This window comes from Notolepis coatsorum (assembly GCF_963971535.1).
Source record: "Notolepis coatsorum genome assembly, chromosome: 16".
NCBI classification, from domain to species: domain Eukaryota; kingdom Metazoa; phylum Chordata; class Actinopteri; order Aulopiformes; family Paralepididae; genus Notolepis; species Notolepis coatsorum.
In genome coordinates, this window is record NC_140180.1 from 100,114,874 (window position 1) to 100,141,049 (window position 26,176).

Below are 26,176 nucleotides of genomic sequence, written 5' to 3' on the forward strand. Positions count from 1 at the left end.
TTCCTTGTTCGATTCCCGCTCCTCCGGGGCAGCATGTCGAAGTGTCCTTGAGCAAGACACTTAACCCCTAATTGTTCCCGATGAGCAGGTTGGCACCTTGCATGGTTGCCTCTGCCATCGGTGTGTGAATGTGTGAGTGAATGGGTAAAATGTGAGGAACAAATTGTAAAGCACTTTGTATAAAAGCGCTATATAAATGCAGCCATTACCATTTACACTTGAGTAAATTGTAATGAACCAAAGGAGAATATTTTTTTCATCTTTGACTGTGAAAACCGTGCCAACATTGACCAACCGTGAGGAAATGCCACTGAGCTCATTCAGCACCTTATTGAGATCAAGTGTACTAAAAGTCTAAGCAGATTAATGAAGGGCAGATGATTTACAGGCGTTCAGGCTCCACAACAGTGGGCAGCGACTAGCAGCCTCCAGGCTCCACAACAGGGGGCAGCGACAGTGACTGCTACCAGACATTGACCTGGGACTTATAGGAACCCAAGGAGGACAACCTACACTACCTTAGGCTTACTGCACCCTATGTGGATACTGTGATACTGTGAATAATGTATATTTCAGTGGATACCGTGATACTGTGAATAATGTATACTCAGTAGATAGTAAATTATAACACTACCTCATGCATACTGCACCTTATGTGACACTGTGAATAATGTGAATATTCCTCAGCTAGTCAGATAGTAAATTATATTGACCATATTGATCAAATTGTTTACACTGCCTGTGTTGTTTTTTACTACCTGTATACTGTGTTGTTTTACTACCTGTACCCCCCCCCCTCCCCCCCATGCTGCTATGATGCCTGAATTTCCCCAAGGGGATCAATAAAGGAATATCTTATCTTATCTTATCTTAGATACAGTACTGAATTTTGCCATCCGGACACATGCAATTTGAAATATGAATATATAATATAGAATAGCAGGCCTATAAATGACCGGGATGGATCGGGCCAAATCTCCTCTTACCAATGGCAGAGTTAAATATGGATTTAGTACCACCAGGCGCCCGTTACAAGGCAGCAAATACGTTCACAGAAAGGTAAAGAAACAATATACGTTGTATTGTATGGCAATGACGGTTTGTTCGACCTGTGACATATAATCATGAAAATAACGTCAATGTTGTTCGCATATAATCTTTTCAGCAGCTTCGACAGCAGCTGGTGCGAGCTGGGGTAGTGTAGTTTTATGAAATTCGACGCCATCGAAAGCCCTGGGTCTCCTCTTTCTTAGGATTACAAGGACTTCATGACGGCGTCATTTCCTCACATCTAAATCATCCGGTATCCAATGCAATGCACCAAGATCTTTTGAACTCATAATAACACTTAAACTCATTGGTAAACAAACGTAGCTCTGAAAATATATACTTTGACTGCTGTTGTTTTGATAGGGTTACTCTTAACTCTTGGCTACCTTTGAAAAAGAAATGCTAACAATAATTAGTACGGACTGTATTGATCTATTTATGACATGAAATAAATCTTTGTACCGGTACGATCGGCTTAAGGGGTTAAAGAGAGGCATCATCCATCAGCATACAGCTGGAACAGCCATCAATCCATGCCTCTAATCTTCAACCGAGCTGATTACACTGTGGATCAGTTAGTGCCACTGTAGCAGAGAGAAGCACAACGCAATGATTGATGTGGCGTGATTATATAAGCTTCATCCATATTTAATTAGTAATGTAGCCTGCTCATTTACTCCCTGTAGAGAGACAACCAGCATGATTTAACTGCCTCTCTTGCTCTAGTGTTGTAAAATTCCTAAGCACCTATAGCCAACAGAGGGTAGTTAATCATAGATGACCTCTGACCTCGCTGTGGCGTTCAATAGGTCTTCATGTTACAGCTACACATAGGCGACAATGGATGAGTGATTCACACAATTAACAATTGCGTGTAATGTTGGGGGAATAGGTTAATGTAATTTATATGGGAGCACATGTATCATAGATTAGAGACACATTACAACATGATAGGTAAGGATGTCCCGATAAAAAAAATTGCTCCCGATCTGATCCCGATCATGTGATTTTGAGTATCTACCGATACCGATCTTTCCCGATCCGATCAAAATTAAATTAAATTAAAATTAAAAAAATATATATATTTTTTTCATCCAATTTCTCACATTACATTCACCCTGAATGTTGACGTTATCCAGGTGAAAAGTTAACTTCATTCAAGCGAGGCATTGCAATCCTTGAAATAAATCATTTAATCATTAATTAAATCAAAGGAAATGCGTTTGTTTTGGAAAAATTCTTCTGCTCTGTGTGACAATAAATAAATGAATGATGATATGCAATTTAAAACCAAAACTAAGGCCTCACTATGAGTTTAATACGTGAACATGGTCATGTTTGTTGAATCCCGATCGATCCCGATCTTCGGAAAATCACATGATCGGATCGGGACATCCCTAATGATAGGTTATTATCCCTCACTCTATGTGTGGTTCCTGTCAATCTGGAGTTACAATGGTTATAGTCTTTCATGTGATTTGAAAGGAAGTGCAAAGAGTCTTAGGAGCAGATCTCTGATGATATCTGATAATATCACTGACAATTTAATCCACACCATCCAATACAAAGTTACATTATGTAGGAACACAGTCGTTACCAAATCAGGTGGCCAGGATATTTAGATAAGACGCATTGTGATATACAAAGATACCATGGCTACCACTGTGGTACTAAAGCAGGATAGAGGACTTCAACTATGGCTACTACTGTAGTACTAATGCAGGATGGAGGACTTCTACCATGGCTATCACTGTAGTACTAATGCAGGATGGAGGACTTCTACCATGGCTATCACTGTAGTACTAATGCAGGATGGAGGACTTCTACCATACCTACCACTGTAGTACTAATACAGGATAGATGCAGGAGAAATGCAGATGGCTACCACTGTAAATGGATAAGGCATTATGCTGAGCGTTAGCTATTAACAAGAAAAGAGCTGCCCTTCCCTCCTCATCGCTCTCTATGTCTTTTAGTGTTTCCTCATCCTGTGTACAATACTTCAATCAATAGCTTCTCATCATGGCATCATCTCTCTCTCACCCTTCTCTCTCTCTCAACTCACCCCTCTCTCTCCCTCAACTCACCCTATCTCTCTCAACTCACCCCTCTTTCTCTCTCAACTCACCCCCTCTCTCTCAACTCACCTCTCTCTCTCTCAACTCACCCTCCAGCCTTCTGTCTCTCTCTCTCTCTCTCTCTCTTTCTCTCTCTCTCTCTCTCTCTCTCTCTCTCTCTCTCTCTCTCTCTCTCTCTCTCTCTCTCTCTCTCTCTCTCTCTCTCTCTCTCTCTCTCTGTTTTCTTTCTAACCCATCCTCTTCCCTCTAGGGCTGAAATGATTCCTGGAGAAACTTGAATAACTTGATTACTAAAAAGCATTGAAGCAAATCCTTTGCATGGAGGCCCCGTTTAATCGACACACACACACACACACACACAACACACACACACACACACACACACACACACACACACACACACACACACACACACACACACACACACACACACACACACACACACACACACGCACTAGCATACACACACACACACCCACTGGCACACATGCACGCACACACGCACACACACACACACACACACGCACATGCGTGCACACACACACACACACGCACACACGCACGCACGCACGCACGCACACACGCACGCACGCACACACACACACACACACACACACACACACACACACACACACACACACAGCACACACACACACACACACACACACACACACACACACACACACACACACACACACACACACACACACACACACACAGAGTTGAAAGAACGAGGAAAGGCAAAATATTCCAGCAGCAGCTCATACTGTATGTGAGAGCACACAGAGCCAGGTAACAGGTTCTAGCACAACAAATATAGCAAAGCACCGAAAATTCCGTTAACCTGTTTTTCAGAAAATTCCGCCTAAAGGTACATGCCCAAGTAAATGGAAGATTGCTCCACTTCTACAAGGTCAATTAGCATGTTCCTGGTATCTAGGAACATCTAGGGACCTGGGGGTATGTCCCAGTGTCATAAATATTGTGTCTGTTACTAGGCTTGAGTAAATTGTGATGAAACAAAGGAGAATATAAATTATGATTTTTTTTGTGCATCTTTGCCGGTGAATAACACCATGAAAACATTTAGGTTATTTTGATTACGCTCACTGAGCTCATTCAGCACCTGCGATCAAGTGTACAAAAAATCGAAGCAAATGATTATAATCCATTTTAATTATAAATTCATATTTGACGTTGAACTTGACCTTGACCTTATTATGGCCAAATCATCTAACCATCATCTATGGATGGGGAGAAAGCTCCTCTTTCGAATGGCAGTGTTAATCTGGATTTAGTCATTTCCTCACGGTTTTATGATAAAAGAGATATAATTAGTATTTTTTCTATACATTCTTATTTTCGGTCAATCTTAAAAACATCGGTAAAAATTTAAATATACACTTTGCCTGCTGTTTTGATAGGGTTAATGTCTTTACTCTTGGCTACATTTGAAAAAGAAACACAACAATAATAAAGCAAAAGTATTTCTTATCTGATAAATCGATATAATCTGAATCGGAATAATCTGTAGAATACTCGATTACAAAAATAATTGATACAGATACAGCCAGGATTAGTCCTGGAACCACTATTAGGGGGCCGTTTGGGGGCTGTTTGGGGGCTGTTTGGGCATGGTTAATGGTAACAATGACCAGCGGGGGGCGCTCTCATACAGCTGGTGACAACTGCCCGACGCGCCGGCTTTTTGTTCATTCATTGGAAGCTCGAGTTCCATTCAGTTCCATTACAGCTGGTGACTTCATTCATACAGTAGGATGCTACAACGTCCTACAGTATGTCTACAGACTGCACGATTAGAATGTTGCTGAATTAAAGAATGAATAAGTTAAACGTGTAAATTCAGCAGTCAAAGTGTATATATTAAAACGTGTCAAATCTAACTTCATTAGACGGCCGACATATGGCTCTCTTGTCCATTCATTTCATCAGAAGAAAGCGTTAGTGTAATGCTTCTTGTTAACAATACGTTTGTGTACGCAATGTCGCTGAATAAAATAATTAAACTGCGGCCCTACTTCCCTCCCTCTCCTCTCAGTTTTCTCTCTTTGTCATCCTAAATTTGTTCTTTCTTTCTTTCTTTCTTTCTTTCTTTCTTTCTTCTTTCTTTCTTTCTTTCTTTCTTTCTTTCTTTCTTTCTTTCTTTCTTTCTTTCTTTCTTTCTTTCTTTCTTTCTTTCTGTTATAAGCTACGGGTGTCTCTATCTATCTCAACTCATATTAGATATAGAACCCTGTGGCTGCTCGATATCCCCCGGGGCAGGTGCTAAACTCACCAAGTTCTCGAGTCAATTACTAATCCTAATCACGCTTATTTCATAGTCACTAGTTAGTTATATCCAGTTCATATGAAATATAAGCGTAGAAGAGTTGTTAACCTCTTCGTTATGTGTAATAAACTGAATGTCTGTTTGGGAAAAACTCCTTTCATCAAATTGTCATATTCACAACACTATGCCTATAATAATAATTATAGGAAAAGCCTCAGAATAATAATCATTTGTAAGCCTGATGATATTACTACTCTTTAATAAGTAGTACTACTAATAATAGTGTAATATTAGCGTAATAATATTAATAATCATTTGCAAGCCCCAGAACCTCCGATCAGTTTGACAGACCCATAACTCCGTGGCCTGATCGTCCGGCCCTGCAGTGGCAGACTCTCAAATTCCCACAAATCTGATAGGTCCGTCGTATCTAGAGATACTGGTGCTTGCAAGCTAAAAATTTTGATTATATATATATCATTTATATAACTTTAGCTAAAAGCAGTAACAGCAATTGATCTAATCTGTATTTCAGGCTACCAGAACATAGTCACCTCAGATGAAAGCAGGGCGTGGCCAGCGTCTCAAAACATTGTGATAGAGCAGCACAATAAAACGCACTACACGAAATTGGATAAAATTATTTTAACAAAGTTGGTTTAATTAGAAAAAGTAAGTTTTACAAAGAGACTGTCTTGGAGAAGTCCAATCCAGGAATAATAAGTATAAAACAAAACATCTTTCTCAAGCAGACAAAGAAAAACTCTCTTGGTTTAAAATCATCTAAAAGATTTAGCTAGAGCTTAGCATAGCTCTTCAAATCTAAAGACAGAGTAATGTCATAGGGACTTTACTCTGAAAAATAACCAGACTAGGTTCCATACACCGCTAAACCTTGTCTGATGCTATAAAAATCCTGAACTGACTCAGAGCGAGCGAGCAGAGCCTTATATACTTAGGTCTGCATCATATAAAAACCTCTTACTATTGGTCCGAAAACATAGATGTCATTCTATCAACCAACCAACACACGATACGTAAAAAATGACCACTCCTCCCTCTTCCAGCCGTTACTGTAACTAAGAAAATAATAGATTTCTTGTGGCTGTGGAAAGCCCCTAATGCATCACTGTCATGATTATGCATGTTTCCAATGGTCTGATTTTTACAGAAAAATAGATATAGCCTATATATACATGTACAATACAGTACTTATATACTTAAACATTGGTTGATATGTTTTTCCACATCATACATGAGTAAAACATCATACATCATACATGTGGTTTTCTAAATGTATAATGGCTTTCCCCTTTTGACAGGGCAGGCAAGGGTTAAAAAGAGCCACCCTGCCTTTCGGTTCCTCGGAGTGGAATCTTCAAGGTCGTATACAGAGGCCACATTCCGACAGCAGAAAGAAGGCTTCTCTATTTATACTATATAGTGTATATTAGATATTGTAGTTTACACAAGTTACAGTTTATAGTCTATAAATCACTGACTTTCAGTGCGCATTTGGTGCTTAGATCAGAGGCCTACTTGTCCTGTTATCAAGCTTATAATACATACTTATATTTAATCCTCTATATATACATGTTAAATGCTCAATATACCACATCATACAAGTGCATCATAATCATAATTATAATAGTATATATCATAATCATAATAGTACATCATACAAGTGACATAAGACAGAGATGTAACAGGATGTTAATATAAAAAGTGTCACTAGTTGTTTGTGGGACTTCAACACTTTCTTTCTTTCTTTCTTTCTTTCTTTCTTTCTTTCTTTCTTTCTTTCTTTCTTTCTCTTCTTTCTTCTTTCTTTCTTTCTTTCTTTCTTTCTTTCTTTCTTTCTTTCTTTCTTTCTTTCTTTCTTTCTTTCTTTCTTTCTTTCTTTCTCCCCCCTCTCTCCCCCCCTTTTTCTCTCTCTCTCTATCTCCCTCCCTCCCCCTCATTCTCTCTCTCTCACTCTCTCTCTCTCTCTCTCTCTCTCTCTCTCTCCTCTCTCTCTCTCTCTCTCTCTCTCTCTCCTCATCTCTCTCTCTCTCCTTATTTTTTTATCTAGTCACGCCTGTGTTTTCTGGCACCTCTTGGCATTTAGCTGCCTGGTTCCAAATGTAATCCTGGGGTCTGCGTCCTTGACCCTGCGTGAAGTGTCTCTCTCTCTCTCTCCTCTCCATCCGCGTGGCGCTGGGCCACCAAACTTAATTATACACTTCATTAAAATGAACCATGGGACGGACAGAGAGAAAAAAAAGAGAGAGAGAGAAAGAGAGAGAGAGAGACAGAGAGAGAGGGAGAGAGAGAGACAGAGAAAGAGAGACAGAGAGAGAGAGAGAGAGAGATAGAGAGGGAGGGGAACGATTAAGGGGAGGAAAGAAGCTTGAAGAGGCTGAAGGAAACTGTTTCACTCATGTTAGAAGCACATCTCTGCGACCCGTCACACAAAACATTGTGATTCTTAAAGGTCACCTGTAAAGGCTTTTCTCTGAATAAAGGCATTGCCGAATCGCAGCCAGCTGTGCTGTATGTCAGTGATTTACTCTGGCATTTTCCATGGCTGCTACATCTTGTGCATAACTGACAGTGTACCGGGAGGAACAGAGTGAAAGAACATTCAGCAGAACTGAAACATTGCACTGGAATTGCGGATGAATGATCAAACGATATTCAGATCAAACTGTCAAACTAAATCTGTGTTGCAGATCAAATATGACTCAAGATCCAGTATACTCCATAATATCCTCATTCCAATGTCAAATAAAAAATGTATAAAAACCTTTTAGGTTCAACTTTAGGTAGAAAAGAGAAAGTTTTTGTAGGCGACCGTTTTTCCACATGTGCACACGAGTCAAGGACCATGCATTGCAATGAGCTTTCTTTCACAGCGTCACATGAAGACGGAAGTCCAAATCACTCATTAATAAAAGGCCATTTCTGAATACAGGCTGTGTGCAAAATTTGACTTGCTTGTCTTATTTTGCAGTTTGTGTGTTAGTAGGCCCATTAGAGACCCATGTGCATGTACTGCACAAACACTGAAGAAGTGAGTGGGACCTTTAAAATCTTTCACTGCTGCACTACCAAACGGTTAACCCTTTCACTGCAACAATACACAGAAGGTTAACCCTTTCACTGCCACGCGACAGCAGGTCAACCCATTCACTGCCACACTACAGAAGGTTAACCCTTTACTATCAGACTACCGATGGTAACGGTGATAGTCAAGGGTTAACCTTCTGTAGTGTGGCAGTGAAAGGGTTCAAATCTAAAAGAGTAAACTATGCTCAGGAGAAATGTCAGGGGTCATGTATAATATGTGTGCTGATTATTAAATGGGCTGAAACTCAGTTTATCGTCATCATCAAACCTCTATTTCGAACTCATAGACCATTGAGGTTACCCTCATTTACAATGCTGACGAGTGAACAGACATGATTAGAAGTAGTAACATTCAAATAGCGTCTAGTCTCTACTATATAGCAGTCAGCCTAGACCTCTATTCAAATAGCGTCAAGTCTCTACTCATAGGCGGCGAGTGAGCCGGACATTAGGGGAGGACTATAGTGGACCGTGCAAAATGTTGCCTTTTTTCTTTTTTGCTTGCGCACGCTGCGGGCACCTGCAAACGGTGCTGTCCATGGTTCTGAATTCATACAATACACACACCCACTAGGCTACTACAGCGAGCCCCACTAATTTCATATATAGTGCAGATCAAGTGTTCAAATGAAGGCATCCAATATGATTAACCACTGTCTTACCTTAATGCAGCCAAATGCAACGTTTCGTCTTGGCATCAATGATCTTTTCTGCTTTAAGTTTGTCTGTGAGATCACTTTCAATGTGAAGCAGACTCAGAGTTTACTGTCTCTCCTGGCACATTGTTGTTCTTAGCCAGTTTCGGATGCGCCTCATTGCTAAGGAAGACCGTTCACAAGTTGCGGTGCCGACGGCAATGAGGGAAACGTTTTTTCGTAATTTGGATCTCAAAATAGCTCGCTCATGGTGTTCGCTACAAAGCGATTGGTGGGCGGAAATTCGGAATGCAGATGTTTACAAAAAATGAATTATGCTTTGCTGTGGGATCAGGATGTGATTGGCTACATTATTTAACTACTACCCATAATCACCAGATTGTCACCAGGGGGCTGCAGTGACAACACACACACACAATATAGTAGCCTATATAATGCTGCGCACAAATATTATATATAATTTTCTAAATTCCCAGCATAACGTTTGGGTAGGCTTAGCCTACCCTAGCCTTCATTACCGGTCGCCTATGTCTCTAATATATCAGTCAGTCTAGACCTCTATTCAAATAGCATCTAGTCTCTATATACATGTAGCAGTCAGTCTAGACCACTATTCAAATAGTGTCTAGTTTCTATGTAGCAGTCACTTTAGACCTCTATTCAAATAGTGTCTACTGTCTAGTCTATATAGCAGTCACTTTAGACCTCTATTTAAATAGCGTCTAGTGACGTCTCTATATAGCAGTTAGTCTAGACCTCTATTCAAATAGTTTCAAGTTTGTTTATTAAATATCACAATAAAATACACATACTTTACGGCGAAATGCTTGGTTCTGTATGAGCCCCTGAGAGTGTGCTTCATACAGTAAAAAAAAAGTTGGTAAGAAAGTAAGTAAAAAGTAAGTAAAAAAAGTAAGTAAAGAGGAATATACAATATACATATATACAATATACAGTACAATATACAATCGAAAGTAAAAATTAGTAAACAGTGAGGTAAAATGCAGAAAATGAGGTGCAAAACTGTGAGGTAAGGTGCAATTGCAAATGAGGTATGAATGTAGTGCACATATCTTTAATAATAGATAAATATAACGTGGTGTTAAAGTGTCTAAAGTGAGTGTTAAGGTGAGTGTTTGTTTAAAAGTGAGTGTGTGCATGTGGATGTGTGTGCAATGAGTGTAGAGATGATGGGTTGTTACATGGAGTCATTGAGCATCCTGATGGCCTGGGGATAGAAGCTCCTTCTGGGTCTCTCTGTGCTTGCCATGAGACTCCAGTAGCACTTGCCTGACCGCAACAGTGCAAAGAGGCAGTTTGGGTGGCTAGAGTCTTTGATTATTCTCTTAGCCTTGGCCCTGCAACACTTGTTGTAAATGTCTTGGAGAGTGGGAAGCCCACCTCCATGTGTTCGGCTGAACGGGCCACTCTATGTAGTCTGCTGCGGTCATGTGCGGTGCTATTCCCAAACCAGGAGGTGATGTTACCAGTCAGGATGCTCTCTATTGTGCATGAGTAGAAGTTCTTAAGGATCTTCTGACTCACTTTGAACTTCCTTAGGCACCTAAGGAAGTAGAGGCGTTGCCGTGCCTTCTTTATTACACTGTCGATGTGTGTGGTCCATGTCAAGTCCTCGGATATGTGGACTCCGAGGTACTTAAAACTGTTCACTCTCTCGACCGGTGCCCTGTCGATGCTGAGGGGGCTGTAGTCCCTTGCCCCCGACCTCCTAAAGTCCACAATAATCTCTTTCGTTTTGCTGACATCAGGGAGAGGCTGTTCTCCCGGCACCACAGCGCCAGGTTCTCTACCTCTCCCAGGTAGGCCCTCTCGTCGTTTTCAGAGATCAGGCCCACCACAACTGTGTCGTCAGCAAACTTGATAATTGTGTTCCGCTGTGCCACACAGTCATGTGTGTACAGCGAGTAGAGGAGGGGCTCAGAACACAGCCCTGAGGGGCAACTGTGTTGAGAGTGATGGATGAGGAGGTGCAGTTGCCTGCTCTCACCACCTGGGGTCTTCCTGTCAGGAAGTCCAAGACCCACTGGAAGAGGTCGTAGTTCAAGCCCAGGTCTCTGCCTCTTGAATATAGTGTCTAGTCTCTATATTGCAGTCAGTCTAGACCTCTATTCTATACAGTTATGCTGCAAGATCTTAATGTGGGTTCTGTAGAGCTGGAGCGTTAGTTATGATCTGATTCATTAGGTATGCACAGTAAAACAGGACTGACTGATGATCATCTCTCTCTCTCTCTCTCTTCTCTCTCTCTCTCTCTCTCTCTCTCTCTCTCCCTCTCTCTCTCTCTCTCTCTCTCTCTCCTGTGCGCATGCGTGTGAGTGGAGCGGAGATCGGAGTTTTGGTGAGACTGCGTGTGAGTGAGTTTCTAACTTTTTCTATCTTTTCTATTTATATGTTGTTTGTCAAGTTGTGAATTAGAGTTTTGCTTATTTATTGTTAGGTTGTTGGTTTAGTGTGTGTTGTTGTGTTAAACAGAGTTTAGAGGTTTGTTCTCAGTCCGTTTGGCTAAAGCCGACCAGCTGGGGCTGGTCGGCAAGACACCAGGCGCGCAGGATGGCTGATTTGAACAAATTGAGTAGGAAACACGGCATTAAGATTGGCACCGTGTTCCCCTGCTCAGTTGAAGAGGTTAGTTTAGCGGTAGGTAAAGTTGTTGGTTACAACAGTATTAAGTCTGCAGGGAAAATGAATTCTGCTGTGGTAATATTTCTGGATCGAGTTGAGAAAGTGAATGCAGCAATTGAACGTGGTATTATTGTTCGGGACCTGCACGTTCCCGTGTTGCCACTTGCGCAACCATCAACTAAAATCACGTTGTCTAATGTACCACCATTCATCTCTGATGAGTTTCTGATAAAAGAGCTGTCCAGACATGGAAAGATAGTTTCTCCCATTAAGAAGGTGCTTACAGGGTGTAAATCACCTTTGCTGAAGCATGTTGTTTCTCACAGACGGTTTTTGTATATGATTCTGAATAACAGGAATGATGAGTTCAATATGAGATTCCATGTTAAAGTGGAAGATTTTGATTATGTATTGTTTGCATCATCAGAGACCATGAAGTGCTTTGGGTGTGGGGGGGGGGGGGCATGTAATTAAAGCATGCCCTAAGAAGCAAGCTCAAGATGCGCATGCAGACCTTGGGGAGGGAATTAGTGGGCAAGGAAGAGAACCGTCAAATAATGAGACTGTGGTTTTAGAAATTAGTGGTAGGGGACAGTCAAGAGTGGCTAGGAAAGAACCAGCTGCTGTAGACGGGGCTACAGTTGAGATACAAGCAGAGGTGGCCAGGGAAAGACCAGCTGAGACAGACAGGGCTGCAGGGGAGCTACAGGAAGAAGTGGCCAGGGTTAAACCGGCTGCTGCAGAAAGTGCTACAGAGGAGCTACAGACAGAAGTGGCCAGGGTTGAACCAGCTACTGCAGAAAGTGCTACAGGGGAGCTACAGATAGAAGTGGCTGGGGTTGAACCAGCTACTGCAGAGGGTGCTACAGGGGAGCTACAGATAGAAGTGGCCAGTTTTAAACCAGCTACTGCAGAGGGTGCTACAGGGGAGCTACAGATAGAAGTGGTTGGGGTTAAAGAAGCAGCTGTAGACAGTGCTACAGTTGAGATACAAACAGAGGTGGCCAGGGATAATCCAGCTGAGACTGACAGTGCTAAAGGTGAGCTACAGGAAGAAGGGGCCTGTGAGAAACAGACAGACAGTGCTAAAGGTGAGCTACAGGAAGAAGGGGCCTGTGAGAAACAGACAGACAGTACTACAAGTGAGATGCAGGTAGAAGGGGCCTGTGTGAAACAGACAGACAGGGCTACAGGAGAACTGCAGCTAGAAGGGGCCTGTGAGAAACAGACAGACAGGGCTACAGGAGAACTGCAGCTAGAAGGGGCCTGTGTGAAACAGACAGACAGGGCTACAGGAGAACTGCAGCTGGAAGGGGCCTCGGAGAAACAAACATACAGTGCTGCTGTGTCTGGGGGGAAAACACAGGAGAGTGTTTGTGTGGAAGCAGTGCAGGAGTTTCAGTTAATGACCAGACTAATGAGGTAGAAATGGTAGATGAGGATGTTTCACAATCTGCACCTCATGAACGCAAAGGAATGACTTCACAGTCAGACCAGAGTGATAGTGAGGAGTATGAGTCAGATTGTAGTGACATGTCTGAGTTAAAGAAGTCACAAAACAGAAAATCACTGTCAGTCAAAACTATCAAAACTTTGCTACAGGAAAACAAGAATGTTCGGGGCTTCAAAATAGAGGAACATATTACTGATACAGAGGCTTTCTATACGTCTGTCAGGTTTCACATGGGAAATAACAGCTTTACTAAGCAGGAAGTGTATAGACTAAGGAAATTACTGCCAAAGGTCAGAAAACAAATTTATGAAAGGAAAACAAGGGGCAACTTTTAATTTATTGTTATTGTGCGTTCTAGTCACTCCTCTTCTCTCCATGGAACATTTTAAGGTTGGAACTTTGAACTTGAATGGGGCAAGAGATGTGAGAAAACGTGCAACGCTGTTTGAACTGGTCAAGTTAAAACACATTGATGTTCTTTTTATGCAGGAGACACACAGTGATAAAGTAAATGAGGTGGAATGGAGGAAAGAATGGGAAGGTGATTTAGTGTTGAGTCATAATACTACAATTAGTAGTGGAGTTGGTTTTTTATTCTCAAAACGTTTTATTCCTGCTTCCTATACTGTAGAACATGTTGTAGAGGGTAGGTTCATTGTAGTGAAAGCACATTTTGAAACATTTAATGTGGTTTTATTGAATATTTATGCTCCTTCTAAAGGGCCTGAAAGAAAGGCTTTTTTAGATATAGTGTGTACTAAATTGTCCGATTTTAGTCCGGATGATTTCTTATTTTTTTCTGGAGATTTCAATTGCACAGAGAATAACAGTTTAGACAGGAATCATAATGAACCCCATCCAGCTTCTCAAAGTGCATTAAGAAAGCTTGTACACACACACGGCTTGGTTGATGTGTGGAGGAGGTTTCATGGGAATGAGCGCCAGTATACATGGTCTCATTGTAGGGATAATGTTGTCTCCTTAGCTAGACTTGACAGTTTTTATTGTTTTAAACATCATTTTAATGTTTTTAAAATGTGTAAAATATTGCCTGTTGGTTTTACAGACCATTCATTGGTAATGTGCAATGTCTTTATTAAGAATCTGGTACCTAGAAGTGCGTATTTGTTATGGTTTGTAACCGACCCCAATCGCACAACACAAGACAGGTATGATGGTTTGCCAAGAAACAGATATTTATTGAACAACAGGGAAATACAGGGAAAAGGGCACTGTCCCTTTAAGGGAGAATCACAAATACAGGAATATAATATGAGGGGAAGGAAAAGTGCCTTTAAGAGGCAGGCAGGAAAAGGGAACACTAAGGGAAAGTAAGGGAACGCCTAAGGGAAGGTTAAGGGAACGCCTTGGGAACAGAGGAACTAGAGACTAGGTAACCCAGGGACAAGGAGAACTAGGGAGAGAGGACTAGGGACTAGGAGAGCTAGGGAACAGGAGAAACGGGGACTAGGGGAACTAAGGACAAGGAACTAGGTGGAACTAGTAGGGGAGAACTTGGGACCAGGAACTAGGTGGAACTAGAAGGGGGGAACTAGGGAACAGGAACTAGGTGGAACTAGAAGGGGAGAACTTGGGACCAGGAACTAGGTGGAACTAGAAGGGGAGAACTAGGGAACAGAGGGGACTGAGGCCCGCGGAGGCGGGCTGGGAAACAGGGAGGAACTGGGAGGACTGGTGGAAATCATCTGGGCCGCTCTGCAGGACAGAGGAGATAGTTAATGCACAAAAGGGAAAAAGCAGAGCAGGTGCAGAACAGTCCAAATAACAAAGTGAACAAAGTAATAATATCTTCGTGTGACAAACACACAGGGGGAGATGTAAAGTCCAAAAATACTATTCTAAGAGAGAACCAAAAACAGAGGCAATACGCTGGGGAACAGCAGCGGGACGAGGGCAAGGGGCATTACGCTGAGTGAGTGACATCACAATCAAAACTCACCCAGGCGTATGCGTAAAGGTACAGGGGCAGCAGCGGGAACGGGGGCAAGGGCACTACGCTGAGTGAGTGACATCACAATCAAAACTCACCCAGGCGTATGCGTAAAGGTACAGGGGCAGCAACGGGAACGGGGGCAAGGGCACTACGCTGAGTGAGTGACATCACAATCAAAACTCACCCAGGCGTATGCGTAAAGGTACAGGGGACAGCAGCGGGAACGGGGGCAAGGGCACTACGCTGAGTGAGTGACATCACAATCAAAACTCACCCAGGCGTATGCGTAAAGGTACAGGGAACAGCAGCGGGAACGGGGGCAAGGGCACTACGCTGAGTGAGTGACATCACAATCAAAACTCACCCAGGCGTATGCGTAAAGGTACAGGGAACAGCAACGGGGCGAGGGCATCGCCACCGGGTGGCTGGCTGTCCGAGCCGAGGAGCAGAGCGCTGGAACAGCGGCGGTGACGAGGGCATCGTCCACCGGGTAGCCGCTGTCGGAGCCGAGGATCAGAGTGCTGGAACAGTGGCGGTGACGAGGGCATCGTCCACCGGGTAGCCGCTGTCGGAGCCGAGGAACAGAGTGCGGGAACAGTGGCGGTGACGAGGGCATCGTCCACCGGGTAGCCGCTGTCGGAGCCGAGGAACAGAGTGCGCGCCACACCTTGGTGTGCGCGTCGGAACAGGGAGCTGGAACAGTGGCGGTGGCGAGGATGTCGTCCACCGGGTAGCCACTGTCGGAGCGAGGAACAGAGTGCGCGCCACACCTTGGTGTGCGCGTCGGGACAGTGGCGGTGGCGAGAGCGTCGTCCACCAGGTAGCCGCTGTCGGAGCCGAGGAACAGAGTGCGCGCCACACCTTGGTGTGCGCGTCGGGACAGTGGCGGTGGCGAGAGCGTCGTCCACCGGGTAGCCGCTGTCGGAGCCGAGGAACAGAGTGCGCGCCACACCTTGGTGTGCGCGTCGGGACAGTGGCGGTGGCGAGAGCGTCGTCCACCGGGTAGCCGCTGTCGGAACCGAGAGACGCCTCGGGGTGCGTCTGCGAGGAGGAGTGTGCCAAGCTCGAAGGTCTGGAAGATGCGCGTCAGTGCGCTGGTACGGAGGAGCGTGCCAAGCTCGTAGGTCCGGGAGATGCGCGTCAGTGCGCTGGTACGGAGGAGCGTGCCAAGCTCGAGGGTCCGGGAGATGCGCGTCAGTGCGCTGGAACGGAGGAGCGTGCCAAGCTCGAAGGTCCGGGAGATGCGCGTCAGTGCGCTGGAACGGAGGAGCGTGCCAAGCTCGAGGATCCGGGAGATGCGCGTCAGTGCGCTGGTACGGAGGAGCGTGCCAAGCTCGAGGGTCCGGGAGATGCGCGTCAGTGCGCTGGAACGGAGGAGCGTGCCAAGCTTGAGGGTCCGGGAGATGCGCGTTGGTCTAGATGTGCGTCAGGACGAACAGCTGCGCTGGGGTCTGCAGTGGAACGCTGAGGTGCCTCCCGTGGAAGTTACAGGGAGCGCAGAACAGTCTCCTCCACAGGCTACGGCGACAGCAGACGAAGGCTGGAGCAAACATCTCAATGCTGGAGAGGTCCATCTTACAGCATTGGTAGACCAGAGGATCTCCCGAAAAGAGTCTAGATGTTAGGAATATGACTCGGCATGAATACAACACGACCCCACGCCAAAACGAGGGGAAGCGCCCTGGTATTTAAAGCCCACAGGGGGACTAATTAGCCTGCCACCACAGGTGCGAGAGATAATAGAATATCAAACAGGTGTGGCCACTAAGGGTAAAGAACGAGAGGGTGGGGGCTAGAGAGAGTGAGTAGGGAATTCCTAACAGTAGGCTTAAAGAAGACAGAGAATAGGGAATTCCTAACAGTAGGCTTAAAGAAGACAGAGAAAAGGTAGTGAGCAGCGGGCAAAACCTCACAGTATTGGCATTTTAATTCAGCTTTGCTCCATGAAAAGGATTTTAGGGATGTTTTTAGTTTTTTTTGGGTCCTGTTTAGGAGTAGGAAGAATGAGTTCTCTTCTCTTAGGCAGTGGTGGGACTGTGGCAAAGTAGAAATTAAAATGCTTTGTCAACAACACACTCTCAATGTGACTAGAGACATCACTACCTCCATGAGAGATTTGGAGACTGAGATAGTGGACCTTGAGAAAATGTTTGGGTCCACAGGAAATCAAGGACAGTTTGAAGTCCTTAATAAAAAAAAAATGGCTTTAGCTGACCTGCTAGGTGTGAAGGCTCAAGGAGCTTTGTTAAGGTCTAGATTTATGAATGTCAATGCTATGGATGTGCCTTCCAGTTACTTCTTCGGTCTGGAAAAGAAGAATGGACAGAATAAATTCATTCACTCTCTTCTGTCAGAGACAGGGCAGGACATCACTGATGCCAGTCAGATCCGGAGACGGGCCGTCGAGTTTTATTCTGCTTTGTATAGCAGTGAGTACACTGACAATGATGTCCTTCTACAGTCTTTTTGTGAAGGATTGCCCACAGTATCACGGGAGTCGAATGTGCTGCTGGAAAGACCTTTGGACTCGTCAGAGCTCTATTCTGCCTTACAGAGCATGGGTGGCGGGAAAGCCCCTGGTATTGACGGTTTGACGGTGGAGTTTTACAAAGCCTTTTGGGACATTGTGAAAGACGACCTTCTCGAGGTATTCAATGAAAGTCTGTCTGAGGGTGCGTTGCCGCTTTCGTGTCGCAGGGCAGTGATAACCTTACTGCCAAAAAAGGGGTCTTTGCAGGACATAAGGAATTGGAGGCCTGTGTCAATATTATGCAGTGAATATAAGATTTTGTCAAAGACCTTAGCAAACCGTCTGAGAGAAGTGATGGATCAGATCATACATCGTGATGAGACGTATTGTGTACCTGGCAGGTCAATATTAGATAATGTATATTTAATTCGTGATGTTTTGGGTATCTCTGATTCATTGGGATTGAATACTGCTCTTATTTCAATAGATCAGGAGAAAGCATTTGACCGCATTGAGCACAATTATCTCTGGAGTGTTATGAAGAGTTTTGGGTTCAGCGATGGTCTCATTGCTATGGTGAAAGTTTTGTATCAGAACATTGAGAGTGTGTTAAAATTCAATGGTTCTCTATGTGCTCCTTTTGAGGTACAGAGGGGTATTAGGCAAGGCTGCGCTCTTTCTGGCATGTTATATGCAATTTCATTGGAACCCATGTTACAATCATTGAGAAATGAGATGAGGGGGTTAGCTATACCTGGGTTCCAGGATAACATTGTTTTGTCAGCTTATGCTGATGATGTAGTTGTTTTTGTTAAAAATCAAAATGATGTAAATATATTGGAAATAATTGCTGACAGTTTTAGGGCTGTGTCTTCTGCCAAAATAAATTGGAGGAAGAGTGAGGCGTTAGCTGTGGGAAACTGGCATAGTAGATTACCTGTGTTACCTCAAAACATGATCTGGAAAAGGGATGGTTTTAAATATTTGGGGCTATACCTTGGGAATGACACGATTGTACAGAAAAATTGGGAGAATGTGGTGGAGAAAGTAGAAGGAAGGCTGTTTAAGTGGAGATGGCTGTTGCCTCAGATTTCCTATAGAGGCAGAGTCCTGATAATAAATAACCTTGTGGCTTCTACCTTGTGGCATAAGCTGGCATGTGTGGAGCCTCCTTCAGGCATGTTGGTGCGGTTGCAGGCAAAGATGGTTGATTTCTTTTGGGATCGCCTGCACTGGGTTCCTCAGAGTGTTTTGTTTTTGCCCAGAGAAGAGGGAGGGCAAGGCCTGGTTCATTTAGCGAGTAGGACAGCGACTTTGAGGCTACAGTTCATACAGCGATATCTGTTAGGACCAAGAGATTTAGTTTGGAGAGAAGTTGCCTCTTTTATTCTTCGACAAGTAAATAGTCTTGGACTTGATGTATCTTTGTTTTTAACAGACCCGACGACTTTAAGGTTAAATGCACTTCCTCCTTTTTATCAGTTTTTTTTTAAATGTTGGACACTTTTCAAGTGCACAAGGAATACTTCTATTAAATCGTTGCACTGGTTACTTGAGGAGCCTCTTGTTCACGGTGCAAGGATGGATATAGGCGACTGTGCAAATCCTGGGCTGACTGGACTGCTGTGTGCTGCCGAAGTGGTACGCCTGAGACGGCTGGCAGACACAGCAGGACCAGAGTTAAAGGATGCTCAGGCTGTGTGTTCGTTATTGGGCCTGAGGTCACAGCGCTACGCAACCAGGGTGCTGGATCTCTGGAGACAGAGGTTGACTGTTGAGGAGCTGGGAATGCTTAGATTATACAGCAGTGGAGCTTTAAAACCGGATAAACAGGATGAGTTTCCAAATATCTACTTGAGCCCTGTACTGGGAGAAATGTCTGGTCCTCTACTTTTTGTAAAGGGTTCAGCTTTTTACAAAATGGATAGGAAATCGTGGTACAGAAACTGTGTCAAAGTAATTAATAAGAAATGGCTAAACAACAGAGTGGACACTGTATGGAGGAGTAGGCTGTGTGCAAGTAATGACACTCAACCTGTGTGGAGAGTTTTATATAAACCTCCTTTAAAAAAACAAACGGCTGACCTTCAGTGGAGGATTCTGCATGGTGCTGTGGCAGTGAACGCTTTTGTTTCCATCATCAACCCAGAGGTGGATAATAAATGTCCTTTCTGTGGGTTGACTGAGACTGTTTTTCATGCGTTTTTAGAGTGTAACAGGCTTTTAGGGTTGTTTGAGCTGCTCACCGACGTTTTTAGGCTTTTTGGTGAAACCTTTTCTGTTATTGGTTATATTTTTGGAGCAGGATATAAAAAAGACAATAGGAAAAAATGGCAACTGCTTAATTTTCTGGTGGGGGAAGCTAAGCTTGCAGTCTATGTAAACAGGAGAAACAGAGTGGAAGATAAACCGGACCAGGATGCAGTGTTAGTGTGGTGCTGTAATGTGAAGGCTAGAGTCTGGCTGGAGTTCAGGTTTTATAAAGCTATGGGAAATTTGGAGGTTTTTGCTCAGGAATGGTGTTATGGAAATGTGATTTGTGATGTCTTTGATGATAAATTGGTTTTTAACAACATTATGAATATGTGAAGCTCTATTTATTTATTTATTTGTTTGTATTGTTTTTTTAATCTTGAAGATGTAAAGTCTTTTTTAAAGGCTTGATGTAAAGTTTTTGTTTCATACAGTACAAAATAAAGTACTTTAAAAAATCAAAAAATCTCTCTCCCTCTCTCTCTCTCTCTCTCTCTCTCTCTCTCTCTCTCTCTCTCTCTCTCTCTCTCTATCTCTCTCTCTCTCTCTCTCTCTCTCTCTCTCTCTCTCTCTCTCTCTCTCTCTTTCTCTCTCTCTCTCTCTCTCAGATTTATTTGTAAGGCCCGACAACACACGTTAATGTCCCCATGGGCCGGACACGTCTTCTTTAAACAAGTCAAGAAGAAACATCACAATAAGTGAAGAACAAAACAAGAACACTGTTACAAAGGATCAGATTAAACCGAATATATATATTTATTGATTGATATATATTGCATAGTATTTGTATATCGTTTGATATCCCTTGTATATTCCTTGTACATATACACGGAATATCCCTTTAGCCTACTACAGACCATAATATTTCATTCTCCTATTGGACAGCGGTCCACAGGCGCCAGAGCCGCGCCTCCGGAGTCAGGTTCAAAGTCACCGTCAAGACATGTCTGAACATGCCCGGCCTTGCCCAGGGATACGAGACAGAAATGTCGTTGGCACTAGTTTGTTCACCGTGCGTATAAATACGGCGCAGGTGAATACAGAAGCACTTAGTCTTACTTAGTCAGAAGTCAAGAGTTACCCAATAAGTTGAAGCCTCACCCACAATACTCCGTGCGGTGAAGTATGGCCTGTTTGGCCCCAGAATAGAGCATTGAGACCGCGTGCGAATTAATAACTGAATTGTCAGAGTTTGGCGCTATACCGTCGAGTGCGACATATTTCTATTAAGTCAGTAATAGTCTATTTGTGTATAGTGTATCGTGCGGCTAAAGTTCTACAGTGACCAGCATCACCAACGCTTCCTCGTATTAGCTAGAGTTCTTATCCAGGCTGGGCTGCTTTCATGGCGCTTTCACCCGAGGAGACCTAGACGAGAACCGTGTGGACATGTACACTGGATTAATCTACCCGACGACTACATAGCCCTTTGCGGCTGGATTATATTTGTTTTGGTCCTGTGATTTATGGAGCGGAGAATCGCAGACGCCTGCACGTGTTGGATTTACCCCGCGATGAGCCAAGTCGAGTCGGCGCCTCAGAGAGCCTGAGGCCGGCTAGCTTTCTTCACTGTGGAGCTACAGTCTACGGAGAACAGCTGTATTCGTCTGTGGATCAAGAGGCTATTGCACCGTCTCCTGTACTTGGAGTCTCCTTAGTCATCGTTGACCAGACTCTCTACTACCGACAGATCCTCTACCCCTGCTGGCTTACAACCAGGGGGACCCTTCCAGTATCTCCCGCTATATATTACTAGTGTACCATAGATATAATTCCCTAAGATTCAGGTTGTATAATTACCTCCTGCGTAACCAGAGAATGGACATTCATTGTTGATTTGCCTACGCACATTCCTTTGCCTTACAAGTGCATTCAAAGTATAATAGAGAAGTATTATGTACCTTTTGCTGCAATAAATACTTAAAGACAACTTTGTGTAGAACCGGTTCATTGTGGGAAGTGTTCATTATATTTAGATATCATGTACTGTATGGCCAGTAATTAAAGTACATAAAGCGGTAGTGGTTTAATGATACCATACTTATCAATACAGTCAGGGAATTGTACCCCTCAGTTACAATTGGTCCTTCGAGCCGGAGGGTAACTAGCGTAATATTAATATAGTGGTATTAATATTGACATGGCCTATGATGAACACTCCACAAAACGGTTCTCCTAAAGTAGATCGCCCGCAGCGTAGACGGCAGACACCTCAGTACTTAGAGGATTACGTTGCCAATATACTACCTAGCCTTCTACAGACGGTAAACGCGGAAAAAGTTGATAGTAAAATTATGTCTGACCCTATCGACCAGGCTACCCCGCCAATAGAGGCCCTAGTGGGTTCTAACGTAACTGACCAAGCTCACGGTAGGGACCAGGAGGGACCCGACACGACTTTACCCCCCGCCAAGACCGAAGAAGTAGTCCCCGGAGAGCTCCAGGATAAAGACAGCTCTCCAGGGATGGAACTCTACCCGCTACAAGAAGAGGAGAGCACCCCGGAGATGGATCTCCAGGACTCGCCACAGGAGAACAGATCTCCAACAAGTACTGCCAGGGGCGGATCACCTCAACCAGCGTCTTCCCCCAGCGAGGCGGACAAGATGCTGGCACAGGCATTCTTCGCCAGCCTAGCAGCCTCAACAGAGCACGATCGACTCCAAGCACAGACGCTTAGTGAGCGCGAACATTCTTCCATGGAAAGAGAACGCCTTCAGGCGCAGCAACGGAGCGAAGAAGATCGTATACGTCTAGAGATTAGATGCCTTCAGACGGAAGAGAATATGGTAAGGGACCGGGCCGAAGCCCAGCGCGCCGCCGCCGAAGCCCAGCGCGACCTCGCTCTCACCAAGCGCGAAGCCGAGCGCGACCGATTACAAGCACAGATAATGGAGCAGCTGATCACCAGGGCAACACCCCCTCCCTCCGCACGGGGTTCCAGGGCCTCGTCAAGACAAGGGTCAAGGGCACCCTCCCCTACCCGATCAAGCGACCCTGAGCCCGACCACCAGAGAGAGCCTATACCCCCCTCCGAACCCCTTCCCCGACCGGTCCAAGTGAGACCCAGCTACAAGGAAGAAACGGTCTACACCGCGGAGAGGCTAAATAGACGACTACAGGATCTAGAGGACCTGCCAGAGGAAGAAGAAGAGGGAGAGGAGGAGAGTCAAGCCCGACAGCAGCACAGTACTCCACAGGACCAGGAGGTCCAGTACAGCCCAGGCTCTACCCCCGCGGCTCTGCGCTACAGACCCCCGACTCAATTCACGGGTGAGCTTGACGCACGACCAGCCCCGAGGAATAGCACCTGGATACGCGGGCCATGGTACCCAGCAGGTACCAGCCCACCAAGAGGCGTAAGAGGAGACTCGCCTAGGAGGCCTCTCTTCCAACGCTCACCGATGTGCCAGCCATCCATGGCATCATACATTGGCACACCGACGTTTCCGGACTTCACCCACGAGAACAGAGCACAGTACACGGAGCTACGAATGTGCTTAGAGACAATGATGTCCGATGTAGCTGATGAACCGTACAAGTATGCTATCCTACTGAAGCACCTCAAGGTGCCCCGAGCGCACAATATAGCGCTGGCCTATGCCACCTCTACTACCCCATACACAGCGGCTCTAGCAGCACTCGACCAAAGATATGGACGCATATGGGACTACGTAATACAAGAGATAAGGCATATTGACCGCCTACCCCCAGCCACAGACAATCGCTCACTAGATGACCTGTCTATCAAGGTACAATCCCTGGTAGGGATGCTGGGGGCGCAAAGAGAAAAGGGTATGCACGAACTGTACGCGAACTCTAATGTCGAGAGGATTTTAGAGAAGCTTCCGCCCGCCCGACAAGAGCGCTTCAGGCGGCAAAAAAACCACCGTGATCCTAACGGTCCCGAGCCATCCCTCCTAGACCTAGCCGACTTCCTGGCGAGAGAAGTCAACAGCCTACGGTTGGATACATTCATGCGGAGCACCCCAAGCTCCAGAGAGGGACCTAGGAGAGCAAACGATGGCCGAAGATTGGTGACCGTCATGCACCAATCAGAATCAGTACCGAGCAGCAAGAACCACAGTACCCCCTCGATGAAAGAGAAGTGGAAGATGGTGTGCCCGTACTGCGAAAAGGAACACTGGTTGTCACAATGTGACACGTTCAAGAAGATGACCGCCGACGAGGTGAGTCAATGGATAAAGTCCAACCGACGCTGTTACCGATGTGCGCGCAGTCACATGGCAGCCGATTTCCGCTTAAAGAAGAGGTGTAGTCGGTGTGACGGAGCCCACCTAGATGTCCTACACGACAGTAACAGAAGAAAGCCTGCACCCTCAAGCAGCACAAAGGCAAGTGTTATGTACATTGACCCCGCCAGCAGCGGGGGCGCCCGGGTGCTCTTAAAGGTGGTCCGCGTAACACTGAGTTACCAAGATAAGGTCATGGACACTTACGCCGTCCTTGACGACGGGTCAGAGAAGACCCTTCTCCTCGCGTCCGCTGCGGCCCAGCTGGGGCTGCGGGGGAGCGAAAACCAGATGACGATTCGGACAATAAGAAGAGATCTAAAGACGATAAAGGGCGAGAATGTCTCCTTCACTATCGCAGCAAGCGGGCAGCCAGAGAGACGGTATAGGATTACTAATGCTTTCACCAGCCAAGAAATAGGCCTGTCGCAGTACACCTACCCCATCGCCAAGCTGATGGATAAATATGTGCACCTGCGTCAACTACCTATACCGCTCATAGACGGTGCCACCCCGACCCTGCTGATAGGCTCCGACCATGCAGACCTCATCGTCCCGATTGACCGGGTCCACACAGGGCCCAGAGGCTGTCCTGCAGCAGTCGAGACCCGCCTAGGATGGACATTACAAGGCCCCCTCGCTAAGTCTCTTAACCGAACAGCAGCCACTAGCTGCCTCCACTCCAGAGTGACAGAAGAAGACACCACCCTCCTACAGCATGTCGAGAGGCTATGGACACGAGAGACAATGCCCTTTAAGAACGAAAAGAAAGACATTCGTTCCAAGGAAGACATTTACGCTATAGCCCTCCTCGAGCAAGGGACAAAGAGAGTCAAAGTCAACAGAGTGATGAGATACGCAACTCCACTCCTGAGGCGAGAGGGTATGCCTACCTTCCACGCCCCAAAAGAAGCGACGGAGCGGTATCTATTGAACACAGAGCGGCGCCTAGCCAGAGACCCCGCTCAAGAGACGGTGTACCGCGCTGAGATTAACAAGCGAATCACAGCGGGACACATAAAGAAAATTGACTGGCGACGTTGTGCGCTGCTCCGCGCCTCCATGATCAAGGGCGGCTTTGGTCTCCGGCAGCGGGCCAGCAGCGACCCCCCAGTACTGCGCAGCCTCTCCCCAGAGGACAAGCCCCTGCTGCGGTTCCTATGGAGAGAGATGATCGGGGATGAGCAACCAGCCATCTATCAATGGGAAGTCCTCCCTTTCGGAACCACATGCAGCCCATGCTGTGCTACGTTTGCACTGCAAAAACACGTCGCAGAGGACCCAGCAGCTGATGAAGAGGTCCGACAAAGTGTAGGACATAGTTTCTACGTGGACAACTGTCTGCAAAGCGTCTCGACGCCAGAAGAAGCCGAGGCCCTTCTACTCAAGCTCCGCGCCTCCCTGATCAAAGGCGGCTTTGATCTCAGGCAGTGGGCCAGCAGCGACCCGCAAGTATTGCGCAGCCTCTCCCCCGAGGACAAGGCAGCAAGCAGCGAGACCTGGATGGCGACCATCCCAGGAGAAGCCCAAGAAATGACATTAGGACTAGTCTGGCGCTTCAAAACAGACTCGCTCCATTATAAACACACACCCCTGACCAAGGAGCAGAGAAGGTCGACTGCACTACCGACCACCAGACGGAGTGTATACAGAACACTCGCCAGACAATATGACCCGTTGGGATGTATTCTACCTTACACCACCAGGGCAAAGATGATTGTAAGAGCGTTATGGGACAAGGACCAGGGCTGGGACGACCCCATACCCGAACACCTTGCATCCACATGGAGAGAGTGGGAGACGGAACTCAGCTCACTCCCAGGTGTCAACATACGCCGCAGCTACTTCCCACCCACAGTGAGGCCGGAGACGTGCCAGATGGACCTGCACGTCTTCAGCGACGCCTCCGAAGTAGCCTACGGTTCGGTGGCCTACTTGCGTGCCCGAGAGGAGGGAGGAGAAATACAT